General features: G+C 44.1%; 1 protein-coding gene across 1 annotated transcript in view; it reads left to right on the forward strand.

The window, feature by feature from the left end:
- CACNA1B (calcium voltage-gated channel subunit alpha1 B) overlaps positions 1-12,131 on the forward strand; it is a 1,447,778-nt gene that overhangs the window by 1,297,696 nt on the left and 137,951 nt on the right. The window lies entirely within an intron of this gene.

Here is a 12,131-nt window from a genome sequence, read left to right on the forward strand (position 1 = left end):
CATCTTTTGAGTGACCATTAAGACTTCCAGGGTTGTACACGTGTCTGCTCAGTGACTTACAAGCCATGTGTGCACCAAAATAACTCTACCATGTCAACTTCTCAATTACTATGTACAGAAAACATGTAAACTGTCATTCATAAGCAGAGGTTCTGGCCACAGAGAACAGTGGTGGCATATTGTTTATGCTGTTGACTGGATGTTTTCACAAAAGTAATCAAACAGTTGTATAACATGAGAGGCTGTCATAAATAAGGGAAAGGGAGAGGGATTTTGGATTTAGCTCACAGCTTTTTTTTAGTTGTAGCTCAAGGTGAGTTATATTCAGGTGCAGTAGATATTTTTCTGTCCCTAAAGGGCTTACAGTCTAAGGGCCCTCTTTACTAAGCCAGGCTGTAGATGCGCAAATGTTTAGTGAATAGTAAAAATCAGCACGAGCTAACAATAGAGACACCTATTATATTCCTATGGATGTCTCTATAATTAGTGTGCGCTAAAAAGTTTGCATGCCTACAGCGTGGCTTAGTAAACAGGGTCCTTAGTTTTTAACCATTTAACTGTCTATTGTCTAAAAACATACATAATATAAAAACACAAATAAACCCCCAAAACTATAAACACTTTGAGATTTCCCATATACCAAGTAATAAGAATGCTAATCTGCCCAAGCAAATTTCAGAACATAATCTCACCAACCATAGAAAGCCTGAGGAAAAAAAGATATGTATTAAGGTGTTTCTTAAATTGAGAAAACTCTGATAAATGGCACAATTGTTCTGGAAGCTGGTTCCATAAAAAGGGACCAATAGCAGAAAACGCAGCATCCCTTGTGACTGCAGTTTGCTTTAGAATGATATACAGGGGATAACATTCCACATTCCTCTGAGCACAATGCTCTGGCAGGGCGGTAAAATTCAAGAGCCAATACAAAGAGTGCCTTAAAGACAAGAACCAGCAACTTAAACTGAATTTGAAAATAAATCAGCAGCCAATGCAAAGCAGGGGCGTAGCTAGACTTCGACGGGAGGGGAGTCCAGAGCCCGAGGTGAGGGGGCACATTTTAGCCCCCCTGGCGCTGCCACCTCCCCCCCCCCCGCCATTTATGACCCCCCCTGCCACCTTTGACCCCCCTTCCCACCACCCCTCCCCCGAGGGCTGTGGGGGGGGGTCGAAGGGGTTGGCGCCGGGGGGCAGGGCCAATTTTGGGGGACCCATGCCCCCATAGCCCCACGTAGCTATGCCCCTGATGCAAAGATATTAATACTGGCATAATATGACACAAACAGATCAGGATTAAAGCTGGAGTGGGTGGGCTTCAATGGTAACTCCAGTAGTTGGGAAGTAGGACCGGTGCTGGGCAGACTTCTACAGTCTGTGCCCCAAAACTGGCAGGGAGAGACAGAGATTTACTAAACTAATGTTTAATCATGAAGAAGTGCAACTTTTGCAGAGTTTCAGAGTCAAATCTGGCCACCTTGTTGAACAAACTGGATTCACCATGCAGGTCTTTATCTGCCGACATTTACTATGTTACTATGTTCAAATTATCTCTGTCCTGCAATCAATCTAGCAACAGCATCTTGCACTAACAGTAAAGCCTTACATCACACTGCAGTAATACCAACATACACAGAGTTGCAGTAGTCTAACTTAGCACTAAGCTCTGTACCTTCACTCAAAAATCATCCTGGGGCAGCATCAGTTTAATCTTACTACGTACTCAAAGCTGAAATAAGGAAGCTTGAACAGTCTTCAGAACTTGAGCCTGCATCGTCAAGTCAGCATCCAAGACTACACTTAAGTTTAACACCTGTTCCTTAATCAGAAATGTCAACTCCTGAAAATCAAAAGATTCATATCCAATTATAGTTCCCCATGGTTTTATAATCATTACCTCAGTCTATAGATTCAAAACATGATGGTTCTGAACCATCTAGTTCTGAATCATGGATAAACACAATTTTAATTTTTCAACCCAATACTGAACATAGTAACATAGTAGATGACGGCAGAAAAAGACCTGCACGGTCCATCCAGTCTGCCCAACAAGACAACTCATGTGTGCTACTTTTTGTGTATATCCTACTTTGATTTGTACCTATGCTCTTCAGGGCACAGACCGTATAAGTCTGCCCAGCACTATCCCCGCCTCCCAACCACCGGCTCTGGCACAGACCGTATAAGTCTGCCCAGCACTATCCCCGCCTCCCACCACCGGCTCTGGCACAGACCGTATAAGTCTGCCCAGCACTATCCCCGTCTCCCACCACCGGCTCTGGCACAGACCGTATAAGTCTGCCCAGCACTATCCCCGCCTCCCACCACTGGCTCTGGCACAGACCGTATAAGTCTGCCCAGCACTATTCCTGCCTCCCAACCTCCAGTCCCGCCTCCCACCACTGGCTCTGGCACAGACCGTATAAGTCTGCCCAGCACTATCCCCGCCTCCCAACCTCCAGCCCCGCCTCCCACTACCGGCTCTGCTATCCAATCTCGGTTAAGCTCCTGAGGATCCATTCCTTCTGAACAGGATTCCTTTATGTTTATCCCACGCATGTTTGAATTCCGTTACCGTTTTCATCTTCACCACCTCCCGCGGGAGAGCATTCCAAGCATCCACCACTCTCTCCGTGAAGAAATACTTCCTGACATTTTTCTTGAGTCTGCCCCCCTTCAATCTCATTTCATGTCCTCTCGTTCTACCGCCTTCGTATCTCCGGAAAAGGTTCGTTTGCGGATTAATACCTTTCAAATATTTGAACGTCTGTATCATATCACCCCTGTTTCTCCTTTCCTCCAGGGTATACATGTTCAGGTCAGCAAGTCTCTCCTCATACGTCTTGTTACACAAATCCCATACCATTCTTGTAGCTTTTCTTTGCACCGCTTCGATTCTTTTTACATCCTTAGCAAGATACGGCCTCCAAAACTGAACACAATACTCCAGATGGGGCCTTACCAACGACTTATACAGGGGCATCAACACTCCCTTTCTTCTGCTGGTCACACCTCTCTCTATTCAGCCCAACAACCTTCTAGATACAGCCACCGCCCTGTCACACTGTTTCGTCGCCTTCAAATCCTCAGATACTATCACCCCAAGATCCCTCTCCCCGTCCGTACCTATCAGACTCTCGCCACCTAACACATACGTCTCCCGTGGATTTCTATTCCCTAAGTGCATCACTTTGCATTTCTTGGCATTGAATTTTAATTAGCAAACTAGGTTTGTAGGTTTGTGAACCGGACAGGGTGTTGTTCCTCCCTGGTTTTGCTGAAAAATCAGTTCCCCTGAAGACGCCACTAGTCTGGCGAAACATGGCCCATGTAGGGAACTAAAATCTATGAACAGTGATTCTTTTGATCTTATGTCTTGCACGGAGTGATTTTTTTGAAAAAAGTATTGCAGTGGACAAGAACTTTGCAGGAAGAAGATCTTTGGTTCTGCACAATCTCTACCTAAGCTAAGTAGCTGTTATTCAATATATATTTTTTGAACATTAGTTTTTTAACATCATTTTCTGGATATTGTCCATTAATTAAATATTGTGATCAGGATGGAGGTAGGATGTGCTATGATGTAAATGTGGTGTCCCTGCAAAGCTTGGACTTTTAGTCCACAGCAATACACCAAAAAAACTGAGCACAACAAATAAATATTTATACAATTTTATTGAGCTTTTTACAAAAAGTAATTATTTATACAATATGAGTAAATGAGAATATTTCTAATACTTTAAAGTTCTAATTAGGGTTTCTGTTATAGTTTGCTAATTTTGAAATTTGAAACCGATTTTTGTTGGATACCCAGAATTGCGTTTGGTATTGAATTTTAATTGCCAGACCTTAGACCATTGTTCTAGCTTCTTCAGATCCTTTTTCATGTTTTCCACTCCCTCCGGGGTGTCCACTCTGTTACAGATCTTAGTATCATCCGCAAATAGGCAAACATTACCTTCTAACCCTTCGGCAAGGTCACTCACAAATATATTGAACAGAATCGGCCCCAGCACCGATCATTGAGGCACTCCACTACTCACCTTTCCCTCCTCCGAGCTAACTCCATTCACCACCACCCTCTGACGTCTGTCCGTCAACCAGTTCCTAATCCAGTTCACCACTTTAGGTCCTATCTTCAGCCCATCCAGTTTATTGAAAAGCCTCCTGTGGAGAACCGTGTCAAAAGCTTTGCTGAAATCTAAGTAGATTACGTCCATAGCTCGTCCCTGATTCAATTCTCCTGTCACCCAATGAAAAAACTCAATGAGATTCGTTTGGCACGATTTCCCTTTGGTAAAACCATGTTGTCTGTCCTGTTTCTAGTGGTGAGCCCTTAGGTTCCCTAAGGCCCCGCAAGGCCCCAGAGGACAGCCGAGCACCCCGAATCTTCACCCGCGGCGGCCGCCGTTCACCGAGGGTTGAGCCCTCAGCTGCAGGCGGCCAGCAGGACTGCTGGAACCGCGGGGTAACGGCTGACCTGGCTGGTAGTCAGTAACGCAGTCTTTAAGGGCCGGCTAGCAAGGGCGGCTAGCACTCCGAGAGGGAAAAGCACTGTCTCAGAATGAGGGCTAGCAGGACGGCTAGCCCAAGCACAGTCTCTGGAGGATAGCTGGCAAGGGCGGCCAGCAAGTAGCACAGTCTCCGAAAGATGGCTGGCAAGGGCGGCCAGCAAGTAGCACAGTCTCAGAAGGAGGGCTAGCAGGACGGCTAGCCAAAGGCACAATCTCTGAAGGAGGACTAGCAGGACGGCTAGCCAAAAGCACAGTCTCTGTAGGAGGGCTAGCAGGACGGCTAGCCAAAATCACAGTCTCTGAAGGAGGACTAGCAGGACGGCTAGCCAAAGGCACAATCTCTGAAGGAGGGCTAGCAGGACGGCTAGCCGAAGCACAGTCTCTGTAGGATAGCTAGCAGGACGGCTAGCCAAAATCACAGTCTCTGAAGGAGGGCTAGCAGGACGGCTAGCCGAAGCACAGTCTCTGTAAGATAGCTAGCAGGACGGCTAGCCAAAATCACAGTCTCTGAAGGAGGGCTAGCAGGACGGCTAGCCGAAGCCCAGTCTCTGTAAGATAGCTAGCAGGACGGCTAGCCAAAGGCACAATCTCTGAAGGAGGGCTAGCAGGACGGCTAGCCGAAGCACAGTCTCTGTAGGATAGCTAGCAGGACGGCTAGCCAAAGGCACAATCTCTGAAGGATAGCTAGCAGGACGGCTAGCAAGTAGCACAGGGAGAATCACTGTGACGGCTTCAGCAACCAATGAACCGGAAGCAGTGAGTTCCCCTGTCTTCAGGTTTAAATATCGCGCCGTCCCGCCCCCTCCCCGGGAGAGGAACCAACCAACCCGACCCCAGGAGGCAATGGGCCTCAGGATTGGTTGGCCCGCTCTCCAGGCGGGGCTTCAGGACTGGCGCGCCAATCCGGCGTGAGATGGGCGGAGCCTCCGCGCTGGTCCGCCCTTGGAGGCATCGATGCTGGCGCCGCCATCTTCGTTGGCGCAACGCCCCGCTCTCCGAGGCCGGCGCTCGCTCTAGCGGGTCGCCGGTCCCCGCGACAGCGTCGGTCTCCCCGGAGGTCCCCCCTCGCCACCCCGGGCGTCGCGAGGGTCGCTGAACATCGCCCCCTCCACCTGGAGCGCAGGTAGGACCGGGGAACGGGACAGTCTAGGATCTTGCAACTTATTGGCTTCCAGGAAATTCACTATCCTTTCCTTCAGCATCGCTTCCATTACTTTTCCAATAATCGAAGTGAGGCTTACCGGCCTGTAGTTTCCAGCTACTTCCCTATCATCACTTTTGTGAAGAGGGACCACCTCCGCCATTTTCCAATCCCTCGGAACCTCTCCCGTTTCCAAGGATTTATTAAACAAATCTTTAAGAGGACCCGCCAGAACCTCTCTGAGCTCCCTTAATATCCTGGGGTGGATCCCGTCCGGTCCCATGGCTTTGTCCACCTTTAGCTTTACAAGTTGTTCATACACACTCTCTTCTGTAAATGATGCTGTATCCACTCCATTTTCATTTGTACTTTTTCCAGTCCATCGCGGTCCTGCTCCAGGATTTTCTTCTGTGAAAACAGAACAAAAGTATCTATTTAGCAAATTTGCTTTTTCTTCATCACTATCTACATAGCAGTTCGCAGTATCTTTTAGTCTCACAATTCCCTTTTTAGTCATTCTCCTTTCACTAATATACCTGAAGAAATTTTTGTCACCCCTCCTTACATTTCTAGCCATTTGTTCTTCCGCTTGCGCTTTCGCCAGACGTATCTCTCTCTTGGCTTCTTTCAGTTTCCTCCGGTATTCCTTCCCGTGTTCCTGTTCTTGAGTTTTTGTGTATTTCTGGAACGCCAACTCTTTAGCCTTTATTTTCTCAGCCACTTGTTTGGAGAACCATATCAGTTTCCTTTTTCTCTTGCTTTTATTTACTTTCCTTACATAAAGGTTTGTGGCCCTATTTATAGCTTCTTTCAGCCTGGACCACTGTCCTTCCACTTCTTGTACTTCCTCCCAGCCCATCAGCTCCTTCCTCGGGTATTCCCCCATTTTAGTAAAGTCAGCACGCTTGAAATCCAGGACTTTGAGTTTTGAGTGGCTGCCCTCCACTACAGCAGTCATATCAAACCAAACCGTTTGATGGTCACTGCTGCCCAGGTGGGCATCCATGGGGAAGAAAAATTGGATATCATCTACATAAATTCTGAAGGACACATTCAGCACATGTAAGTTTGTACCAGAGGTAATGGCAGGTTAAGAGACTAGGCCCCGAACACAAGGAGCTATGCTAGGATTTGAACCCTAGATTTTGTAGTTCTCAGCCCACTGCTCTAACCTTAGGCAGTGATGAAAGAGATTAGGCTGGGATGATAAAGATTCTTTGCTAGACTTTGGTTAATCCTAACAGTTTGATTTGTAATAATAAAAATATTAAACTTGGCTAGTATCTTAACAAAATTATTTCGGAATACCAACATATATCTTAGAAATTGTTGCCAAGATTCTGCATTAATGCCTGTTTCTAAACCCTTTGTTCTCCTTGCTGTAATGAAGCTCTTCTCCTATAGCCTGTCTGTAACAGATTAGCTGTGTCTGCCTCATTTCCAGGTTTGACCCTCAGCCCATTTAAAGTATAAAAAAGAAAAAAAAGATCATTTTTGCTGCATCAGAGCCATATTTAGTGGCCACTGTGGAAGAAAGGAGCTGGTAGAAGGAGATGGGAAGAATGAGAAACCTACACTGAAGGCAATATGTAACAAGTTGCATGTGCATCTTGTGTGTACGTGGTTGGCTGCAGGGCCAGTATTAGACCAGACGAAGAGCGCCGTAACCAAATTTATTCACTGCTGCATGTAATTAAAAAACTAAATGCCTGACATGGTAATTTTTCACTCACATAAAGGCTGCATCAGTGGCATAACAGGACTCATATTTGGAAAAACTAAATATGAAAGCGCAAAACCCCTAAGAGAGAAGCTCCACTGGCTCCCACTTAGGGAACGCATCGCGTTCAAGATCTGCACGATTGTACACAAAATCATTCACGCGGACGCCCCAATCTACATGATAAACCTCGTGGACCTACTTCCAAGAAACGCCACAAGATCATCCCGCAAATTTCTCAACCTACACTTCCCCAGCTGTAAAGGATTAAAATACAAGCAGATGCACGCCACCACCTTCTCCTACATAAGCACGCAATTATGGAATGCATTGCCTGCAGACCTGAGAACAATTGACGAAACAACTGTCTTCCGCAAATCTCTTAAGACTTATCTCTTCAACAAGGCCTACAATGAGAACCGATAGCCACACTAATCCACCCCACCAACCCACTCAGTTAAGAAAACCCACCTCCTATTATTACCCTAACCACTCCCTTCCTTCTTCTTCCTTCCCTCACTTAATTTCTACACAATACTAAATGTATCTGCTATCCTGTAATGACAATGTTTACAAAACTATGTAAGCCACATTGAACCTGCAAATAGGTGGGATAATGTGGGATACAAATGCAATAAATGAAATACAAAATTGTTAATAAATACATCAAAAAACATGTGTTAAAAATAACATATGAACAATTCCCCCCTCCCCCCCAATTTTTTTTAATTGAACATACTGAATAAAACCTGAAAACTGTGTGACCATAATGAGAAACATAAACGTGATGCTAACATAAACATAGGGAATTGAATAAATACATATTGAAAACACTCAACAACAAACATACCATGAGGTGTGTTCCATCAGCATCACCTACTTGGTAAAAGCTATAAAACAATAAATGGCTCAATTAAGAAAACAAAACAACTTAAAAAAAAAGTGTTGTAAAATCATACTGATCAGTATTTGAGTATAAAAAGAAACTTAATAAAGAACAACTCACCAGCCTATTATGACAGCCTGTTGTACTGAATCTGCAGCTGCTGACTCTGCAGCCTTTATGTTCTCACTGTAGGGGATCAGAGGTCAGAACCTGAAATTATTTTAAAACTCCTTAAAACATCTAAGAGATCGCTAAAACCACCACATTTTGACAGAATAGCCTATTTATAGGCTTATTGTTTATTTAAAAGCCATAACCCAAGCAATTCTTATTTAAAAATGATTCAGGCTGCATAAGAACGCAAAACAAAATTGTAATGGCATCAAATTCCTGAAATCATAAAAGATCACCTAGTTAGCTGAATCGCATCGTTTTTACAATTTTTATACTTTATAATCACTTAAAAATGGTTAAAATGCTATGGGGTTCATTTTTTAAAATACATGGATGTCTAAAAATGTAAAAAAAAAACATCCAAATTGTGATTTTGGATTGGCAGAATTTGGACATCCTACACTGCAGTTCGTCCATTAGCACGGGAGAATGTTGTGGGCGTGTTTTGGGCAGGACTAGGGAGGGCCCAAAATTAGGATGTCCAACAGCGATAACTGAATGGGAAGAAATATCCAAGTCTGACAAAAAGATACTTTTATTTAGACCTGTTTCAGGGTACAAAAAGGTGCTCTGATTGAGAAGCTGACCACTGGAGGGCTTAAACTATGAACCCTCATGAATCCCGATGGTTGCTCTCCGTCTCCCATGAAAGTGAAACTTGAAAAGCATCAGGTATTATGGACATTCTGAATAAAGCACACTGGGCAAAAATTTGATTCATGCGAGAGTAGCAAGGCAAAAACTACTGCTATCCAAAAGTAACATCAGTGCTCTTCTCACATTTGCAAAAATACACCTGGATGATTCCTAAGCCTTTTGGAATAATACTCTGTGGCCAGACGAGGCAAAAGTGGAACTCTTTGGACATCGCTAATCCCATTATGTCTGGTGTAAAGCAAATACAGCATTTCACATGAAGAACATCATATCAACACTCAAATATGGTGGTGGCAGTGTAATGGTATGGGGATGCTTTGCTGCCTCAAGATCTGGAAAAGTTGCCATTATTTAAGGAACTATGAACTGCCCTGTACCAGAAAATTCTCAAAGAAGAGTGAGCTAAGATTCCTCAACAGTGATGTGAAAAACTATAAAAAGCGTATATTGCAATTGTTGCTGCTAAAGGTGGTGCAACGAGTTATTAAGTTTAGGGGACAGTTACTTTTCACATGGATGATATGTGTGTTAGATAACTTTGTTCCTTAAGGAAATGAAGTTATAATTTTAAAAAACTGTGTTATGTGTTTACCGAGGTTCCCTTTGCCTAATATCAAGCTTTGTTTAAAGATCAGAAAGCATTCAGTGTGATCTATATGAGATAACAGAGAAAAAAACAAGAGAGCAAATCTTTTTCACATTCCTGTACTTTGCAAAGGGGGGGGGGGGGGTGCTTCCTCCTCTTGGGTGGAGCCAGCAAGCCTACAGGGCTCCCAGGGTTCCAGGACAGAATGCTGCTGATACTGAGACTCAAGGCAATTTATCAAGGCAATTTCATACCAAAAATCATAATATATTCTTCAAAACAAAAGGTACAGCCCTCCTAATATAGTCTTCAAAAGAAAAAGGTACAGTCCTCATAAGATAATCTTCAAAAGAAAAAAAGGTACAGTCCAGGTCCCAAAATCCCTCAGAAAACGCTCAGGTCTTCTGTTAGGGCATTAGCTTTCCCTCCCCCCTCCTTCAGAAGGGTTTAGTAAGAGTTCAGCATACTTCCAATATAGCACAACAGTTCAGAACAAATCTTCATGGACAGCCTTTGCACATCAAACCAATACCACAAATCACCTGCCTTTTCACAGCACAGAGGGAACCCTGTAAGGAGCAGGGTTGGCAGTTTCTCCCACCTCTCAGCACCACTCCCGGTGTGGCCTCCTCCACTGCCTTCATGTGCTGGGCAGGGCAATCTTTTAATTCTCCCACTCCATGGTAGCTGGCTCCTCTCCCTTGGGCAGCTCTAGTGGCAGGCTACTTCCTTCCTCCACATACTCCATGGAATCTCTTTCTCCATTCGTCTCTCTTCTCTCCTGGTGACTGAGAGCCTCATGGAAATCTGCTCTCCCCTTCTCACAGCTGGGGGGGAGGAAATTATATACTGATGGCGAAGCCAGGGAAACTGAGCTTCATCCTTCCCTCTCCCTCTAGTGGGGAAGGGAGTAAGGCTCACCCTGTCTCGAGCCATTGCTCCCCCTGCTGGGGCTGGGAATCCATTCCATTTTTGTAGGACTACTCTCTTCTCTCATTCTTGCAAGGACTTCTGGGACCCGTAGTTCTGGGCTCAACTGCTTCACTGGGGAATCTCTGGGGCTTGCCTTGTCACAACTTAGATTTATAAACCATAACTCCAAGCCACTCTGTATGTTGTACAGTATCCAAAAATTACATTTCATACATAGTAAGAAGTCACAAAACACTCACCCCATCAATTCACAACCCCCCCCCCCCATAAGCCATTGTAAACAAATAAGATTTTAAACATACACAGATTCCTCCTCCTCCCTCACTCACTCCAAGGCCTAGTAAGGGCATTCCAAAATAACGGAGCGTGGACAGAAAAGGCCCTATATAACACCAACACCCAGGACAGGCAACAACCCCTACCCCTGGGGTGCAAGTTTTCATAAAAGTAAAACTCTAGTCATTTTGGTTCAACCAGCTTACAACTGTCATAATTCACTGCACCGTTTGTTTCAAAGTCACATCCAAGTCATCCTCCACCAGCAAAAATAACATTACATCATCAGCATAGAACTGGAAAAAAATTCCAAGGGTTTTCAAATCATCATATAAAAGACATATGTTAGACTGAACAACATCAATGTCTGCACTGATCCTTACGGCACCCCACGCTGAATATTATACCGTGCAGATATGTCCTCACAAGCTCAAACATGTTGTATCATCCCTAATAAATAGTAATAAAATCAATTCATAACATTGGGACTCTTGCCACACATCTGGAAAGTAATTTTATAATTGGGCGCCTGGTTTAAGAGAGCAAGTAGGTGCTATTTTGTAAAGTCATGAAGGCATCCATATGTTTTTATAAATCGTTAGCATAAGCAGTAGAAATTGTGCCTACTTCCCAGGTGCAAACAATTATACCCGCTTTCGAGAAGATTATTCATATGTGTTTATAATTAGTGTATTTTATAATTGTAACCCTCAGGGTTCACCCTATCCACCCTGCAGCATATTTCTGGAGTTTGTTTTGTGGAACTGATCTCTCCAGTACCTGGAATTACGGTTCTGGGACTTGTGTCTGCAAAAGTATGGACGGCTTGTATCAAGAGACACCCCTCTCCCCCTTCCTTTCAACCCAGTATTTACTAGAGAACAGCCAGTGTTAAAAAAAAAATAGATTTATTGGCATATATGTAACTGTAATGTACACTGTAGCATATAAAGCTATTTACAAGATTATAAACAAACTGAAAATTAAGCATACATTAACATAAATTTAAATTAATTTCACTGTAAATGAACACTGCCCTGCAGCACTGTAAAGAAGTGCAATCTGCAAAAGCTAACAGCCAAAGGTGGCTGAAAGGTAAAAAGAAAACAAGCAAAACACTGCAGGGTGTGCACACAGTTCAGATGGAATTCCTTGTGATATGTTGGAGAGGTTAGTCTCTAGAGAGTTCCTTGAGAGCTCTAATAGTGGATAAATCTTTACTTGAGATGAAAAACTTCTCAACCACA

This window comes from Microcaecilia unicolor, chromosome 6, assembly GCF_901765095.1.
Source record: "Microcaecilia unicolor chromosome 6, aMicUni1.1, whole genome shotgun sequence".
NCBI classification, from domain to species: domain Eukaryota; kingdom Metazoa; phylum Chordata; class Amphibia; order Gymnophiona; family Siphonopidae; genus Microcaecilia; species Microcaecilia unicolor.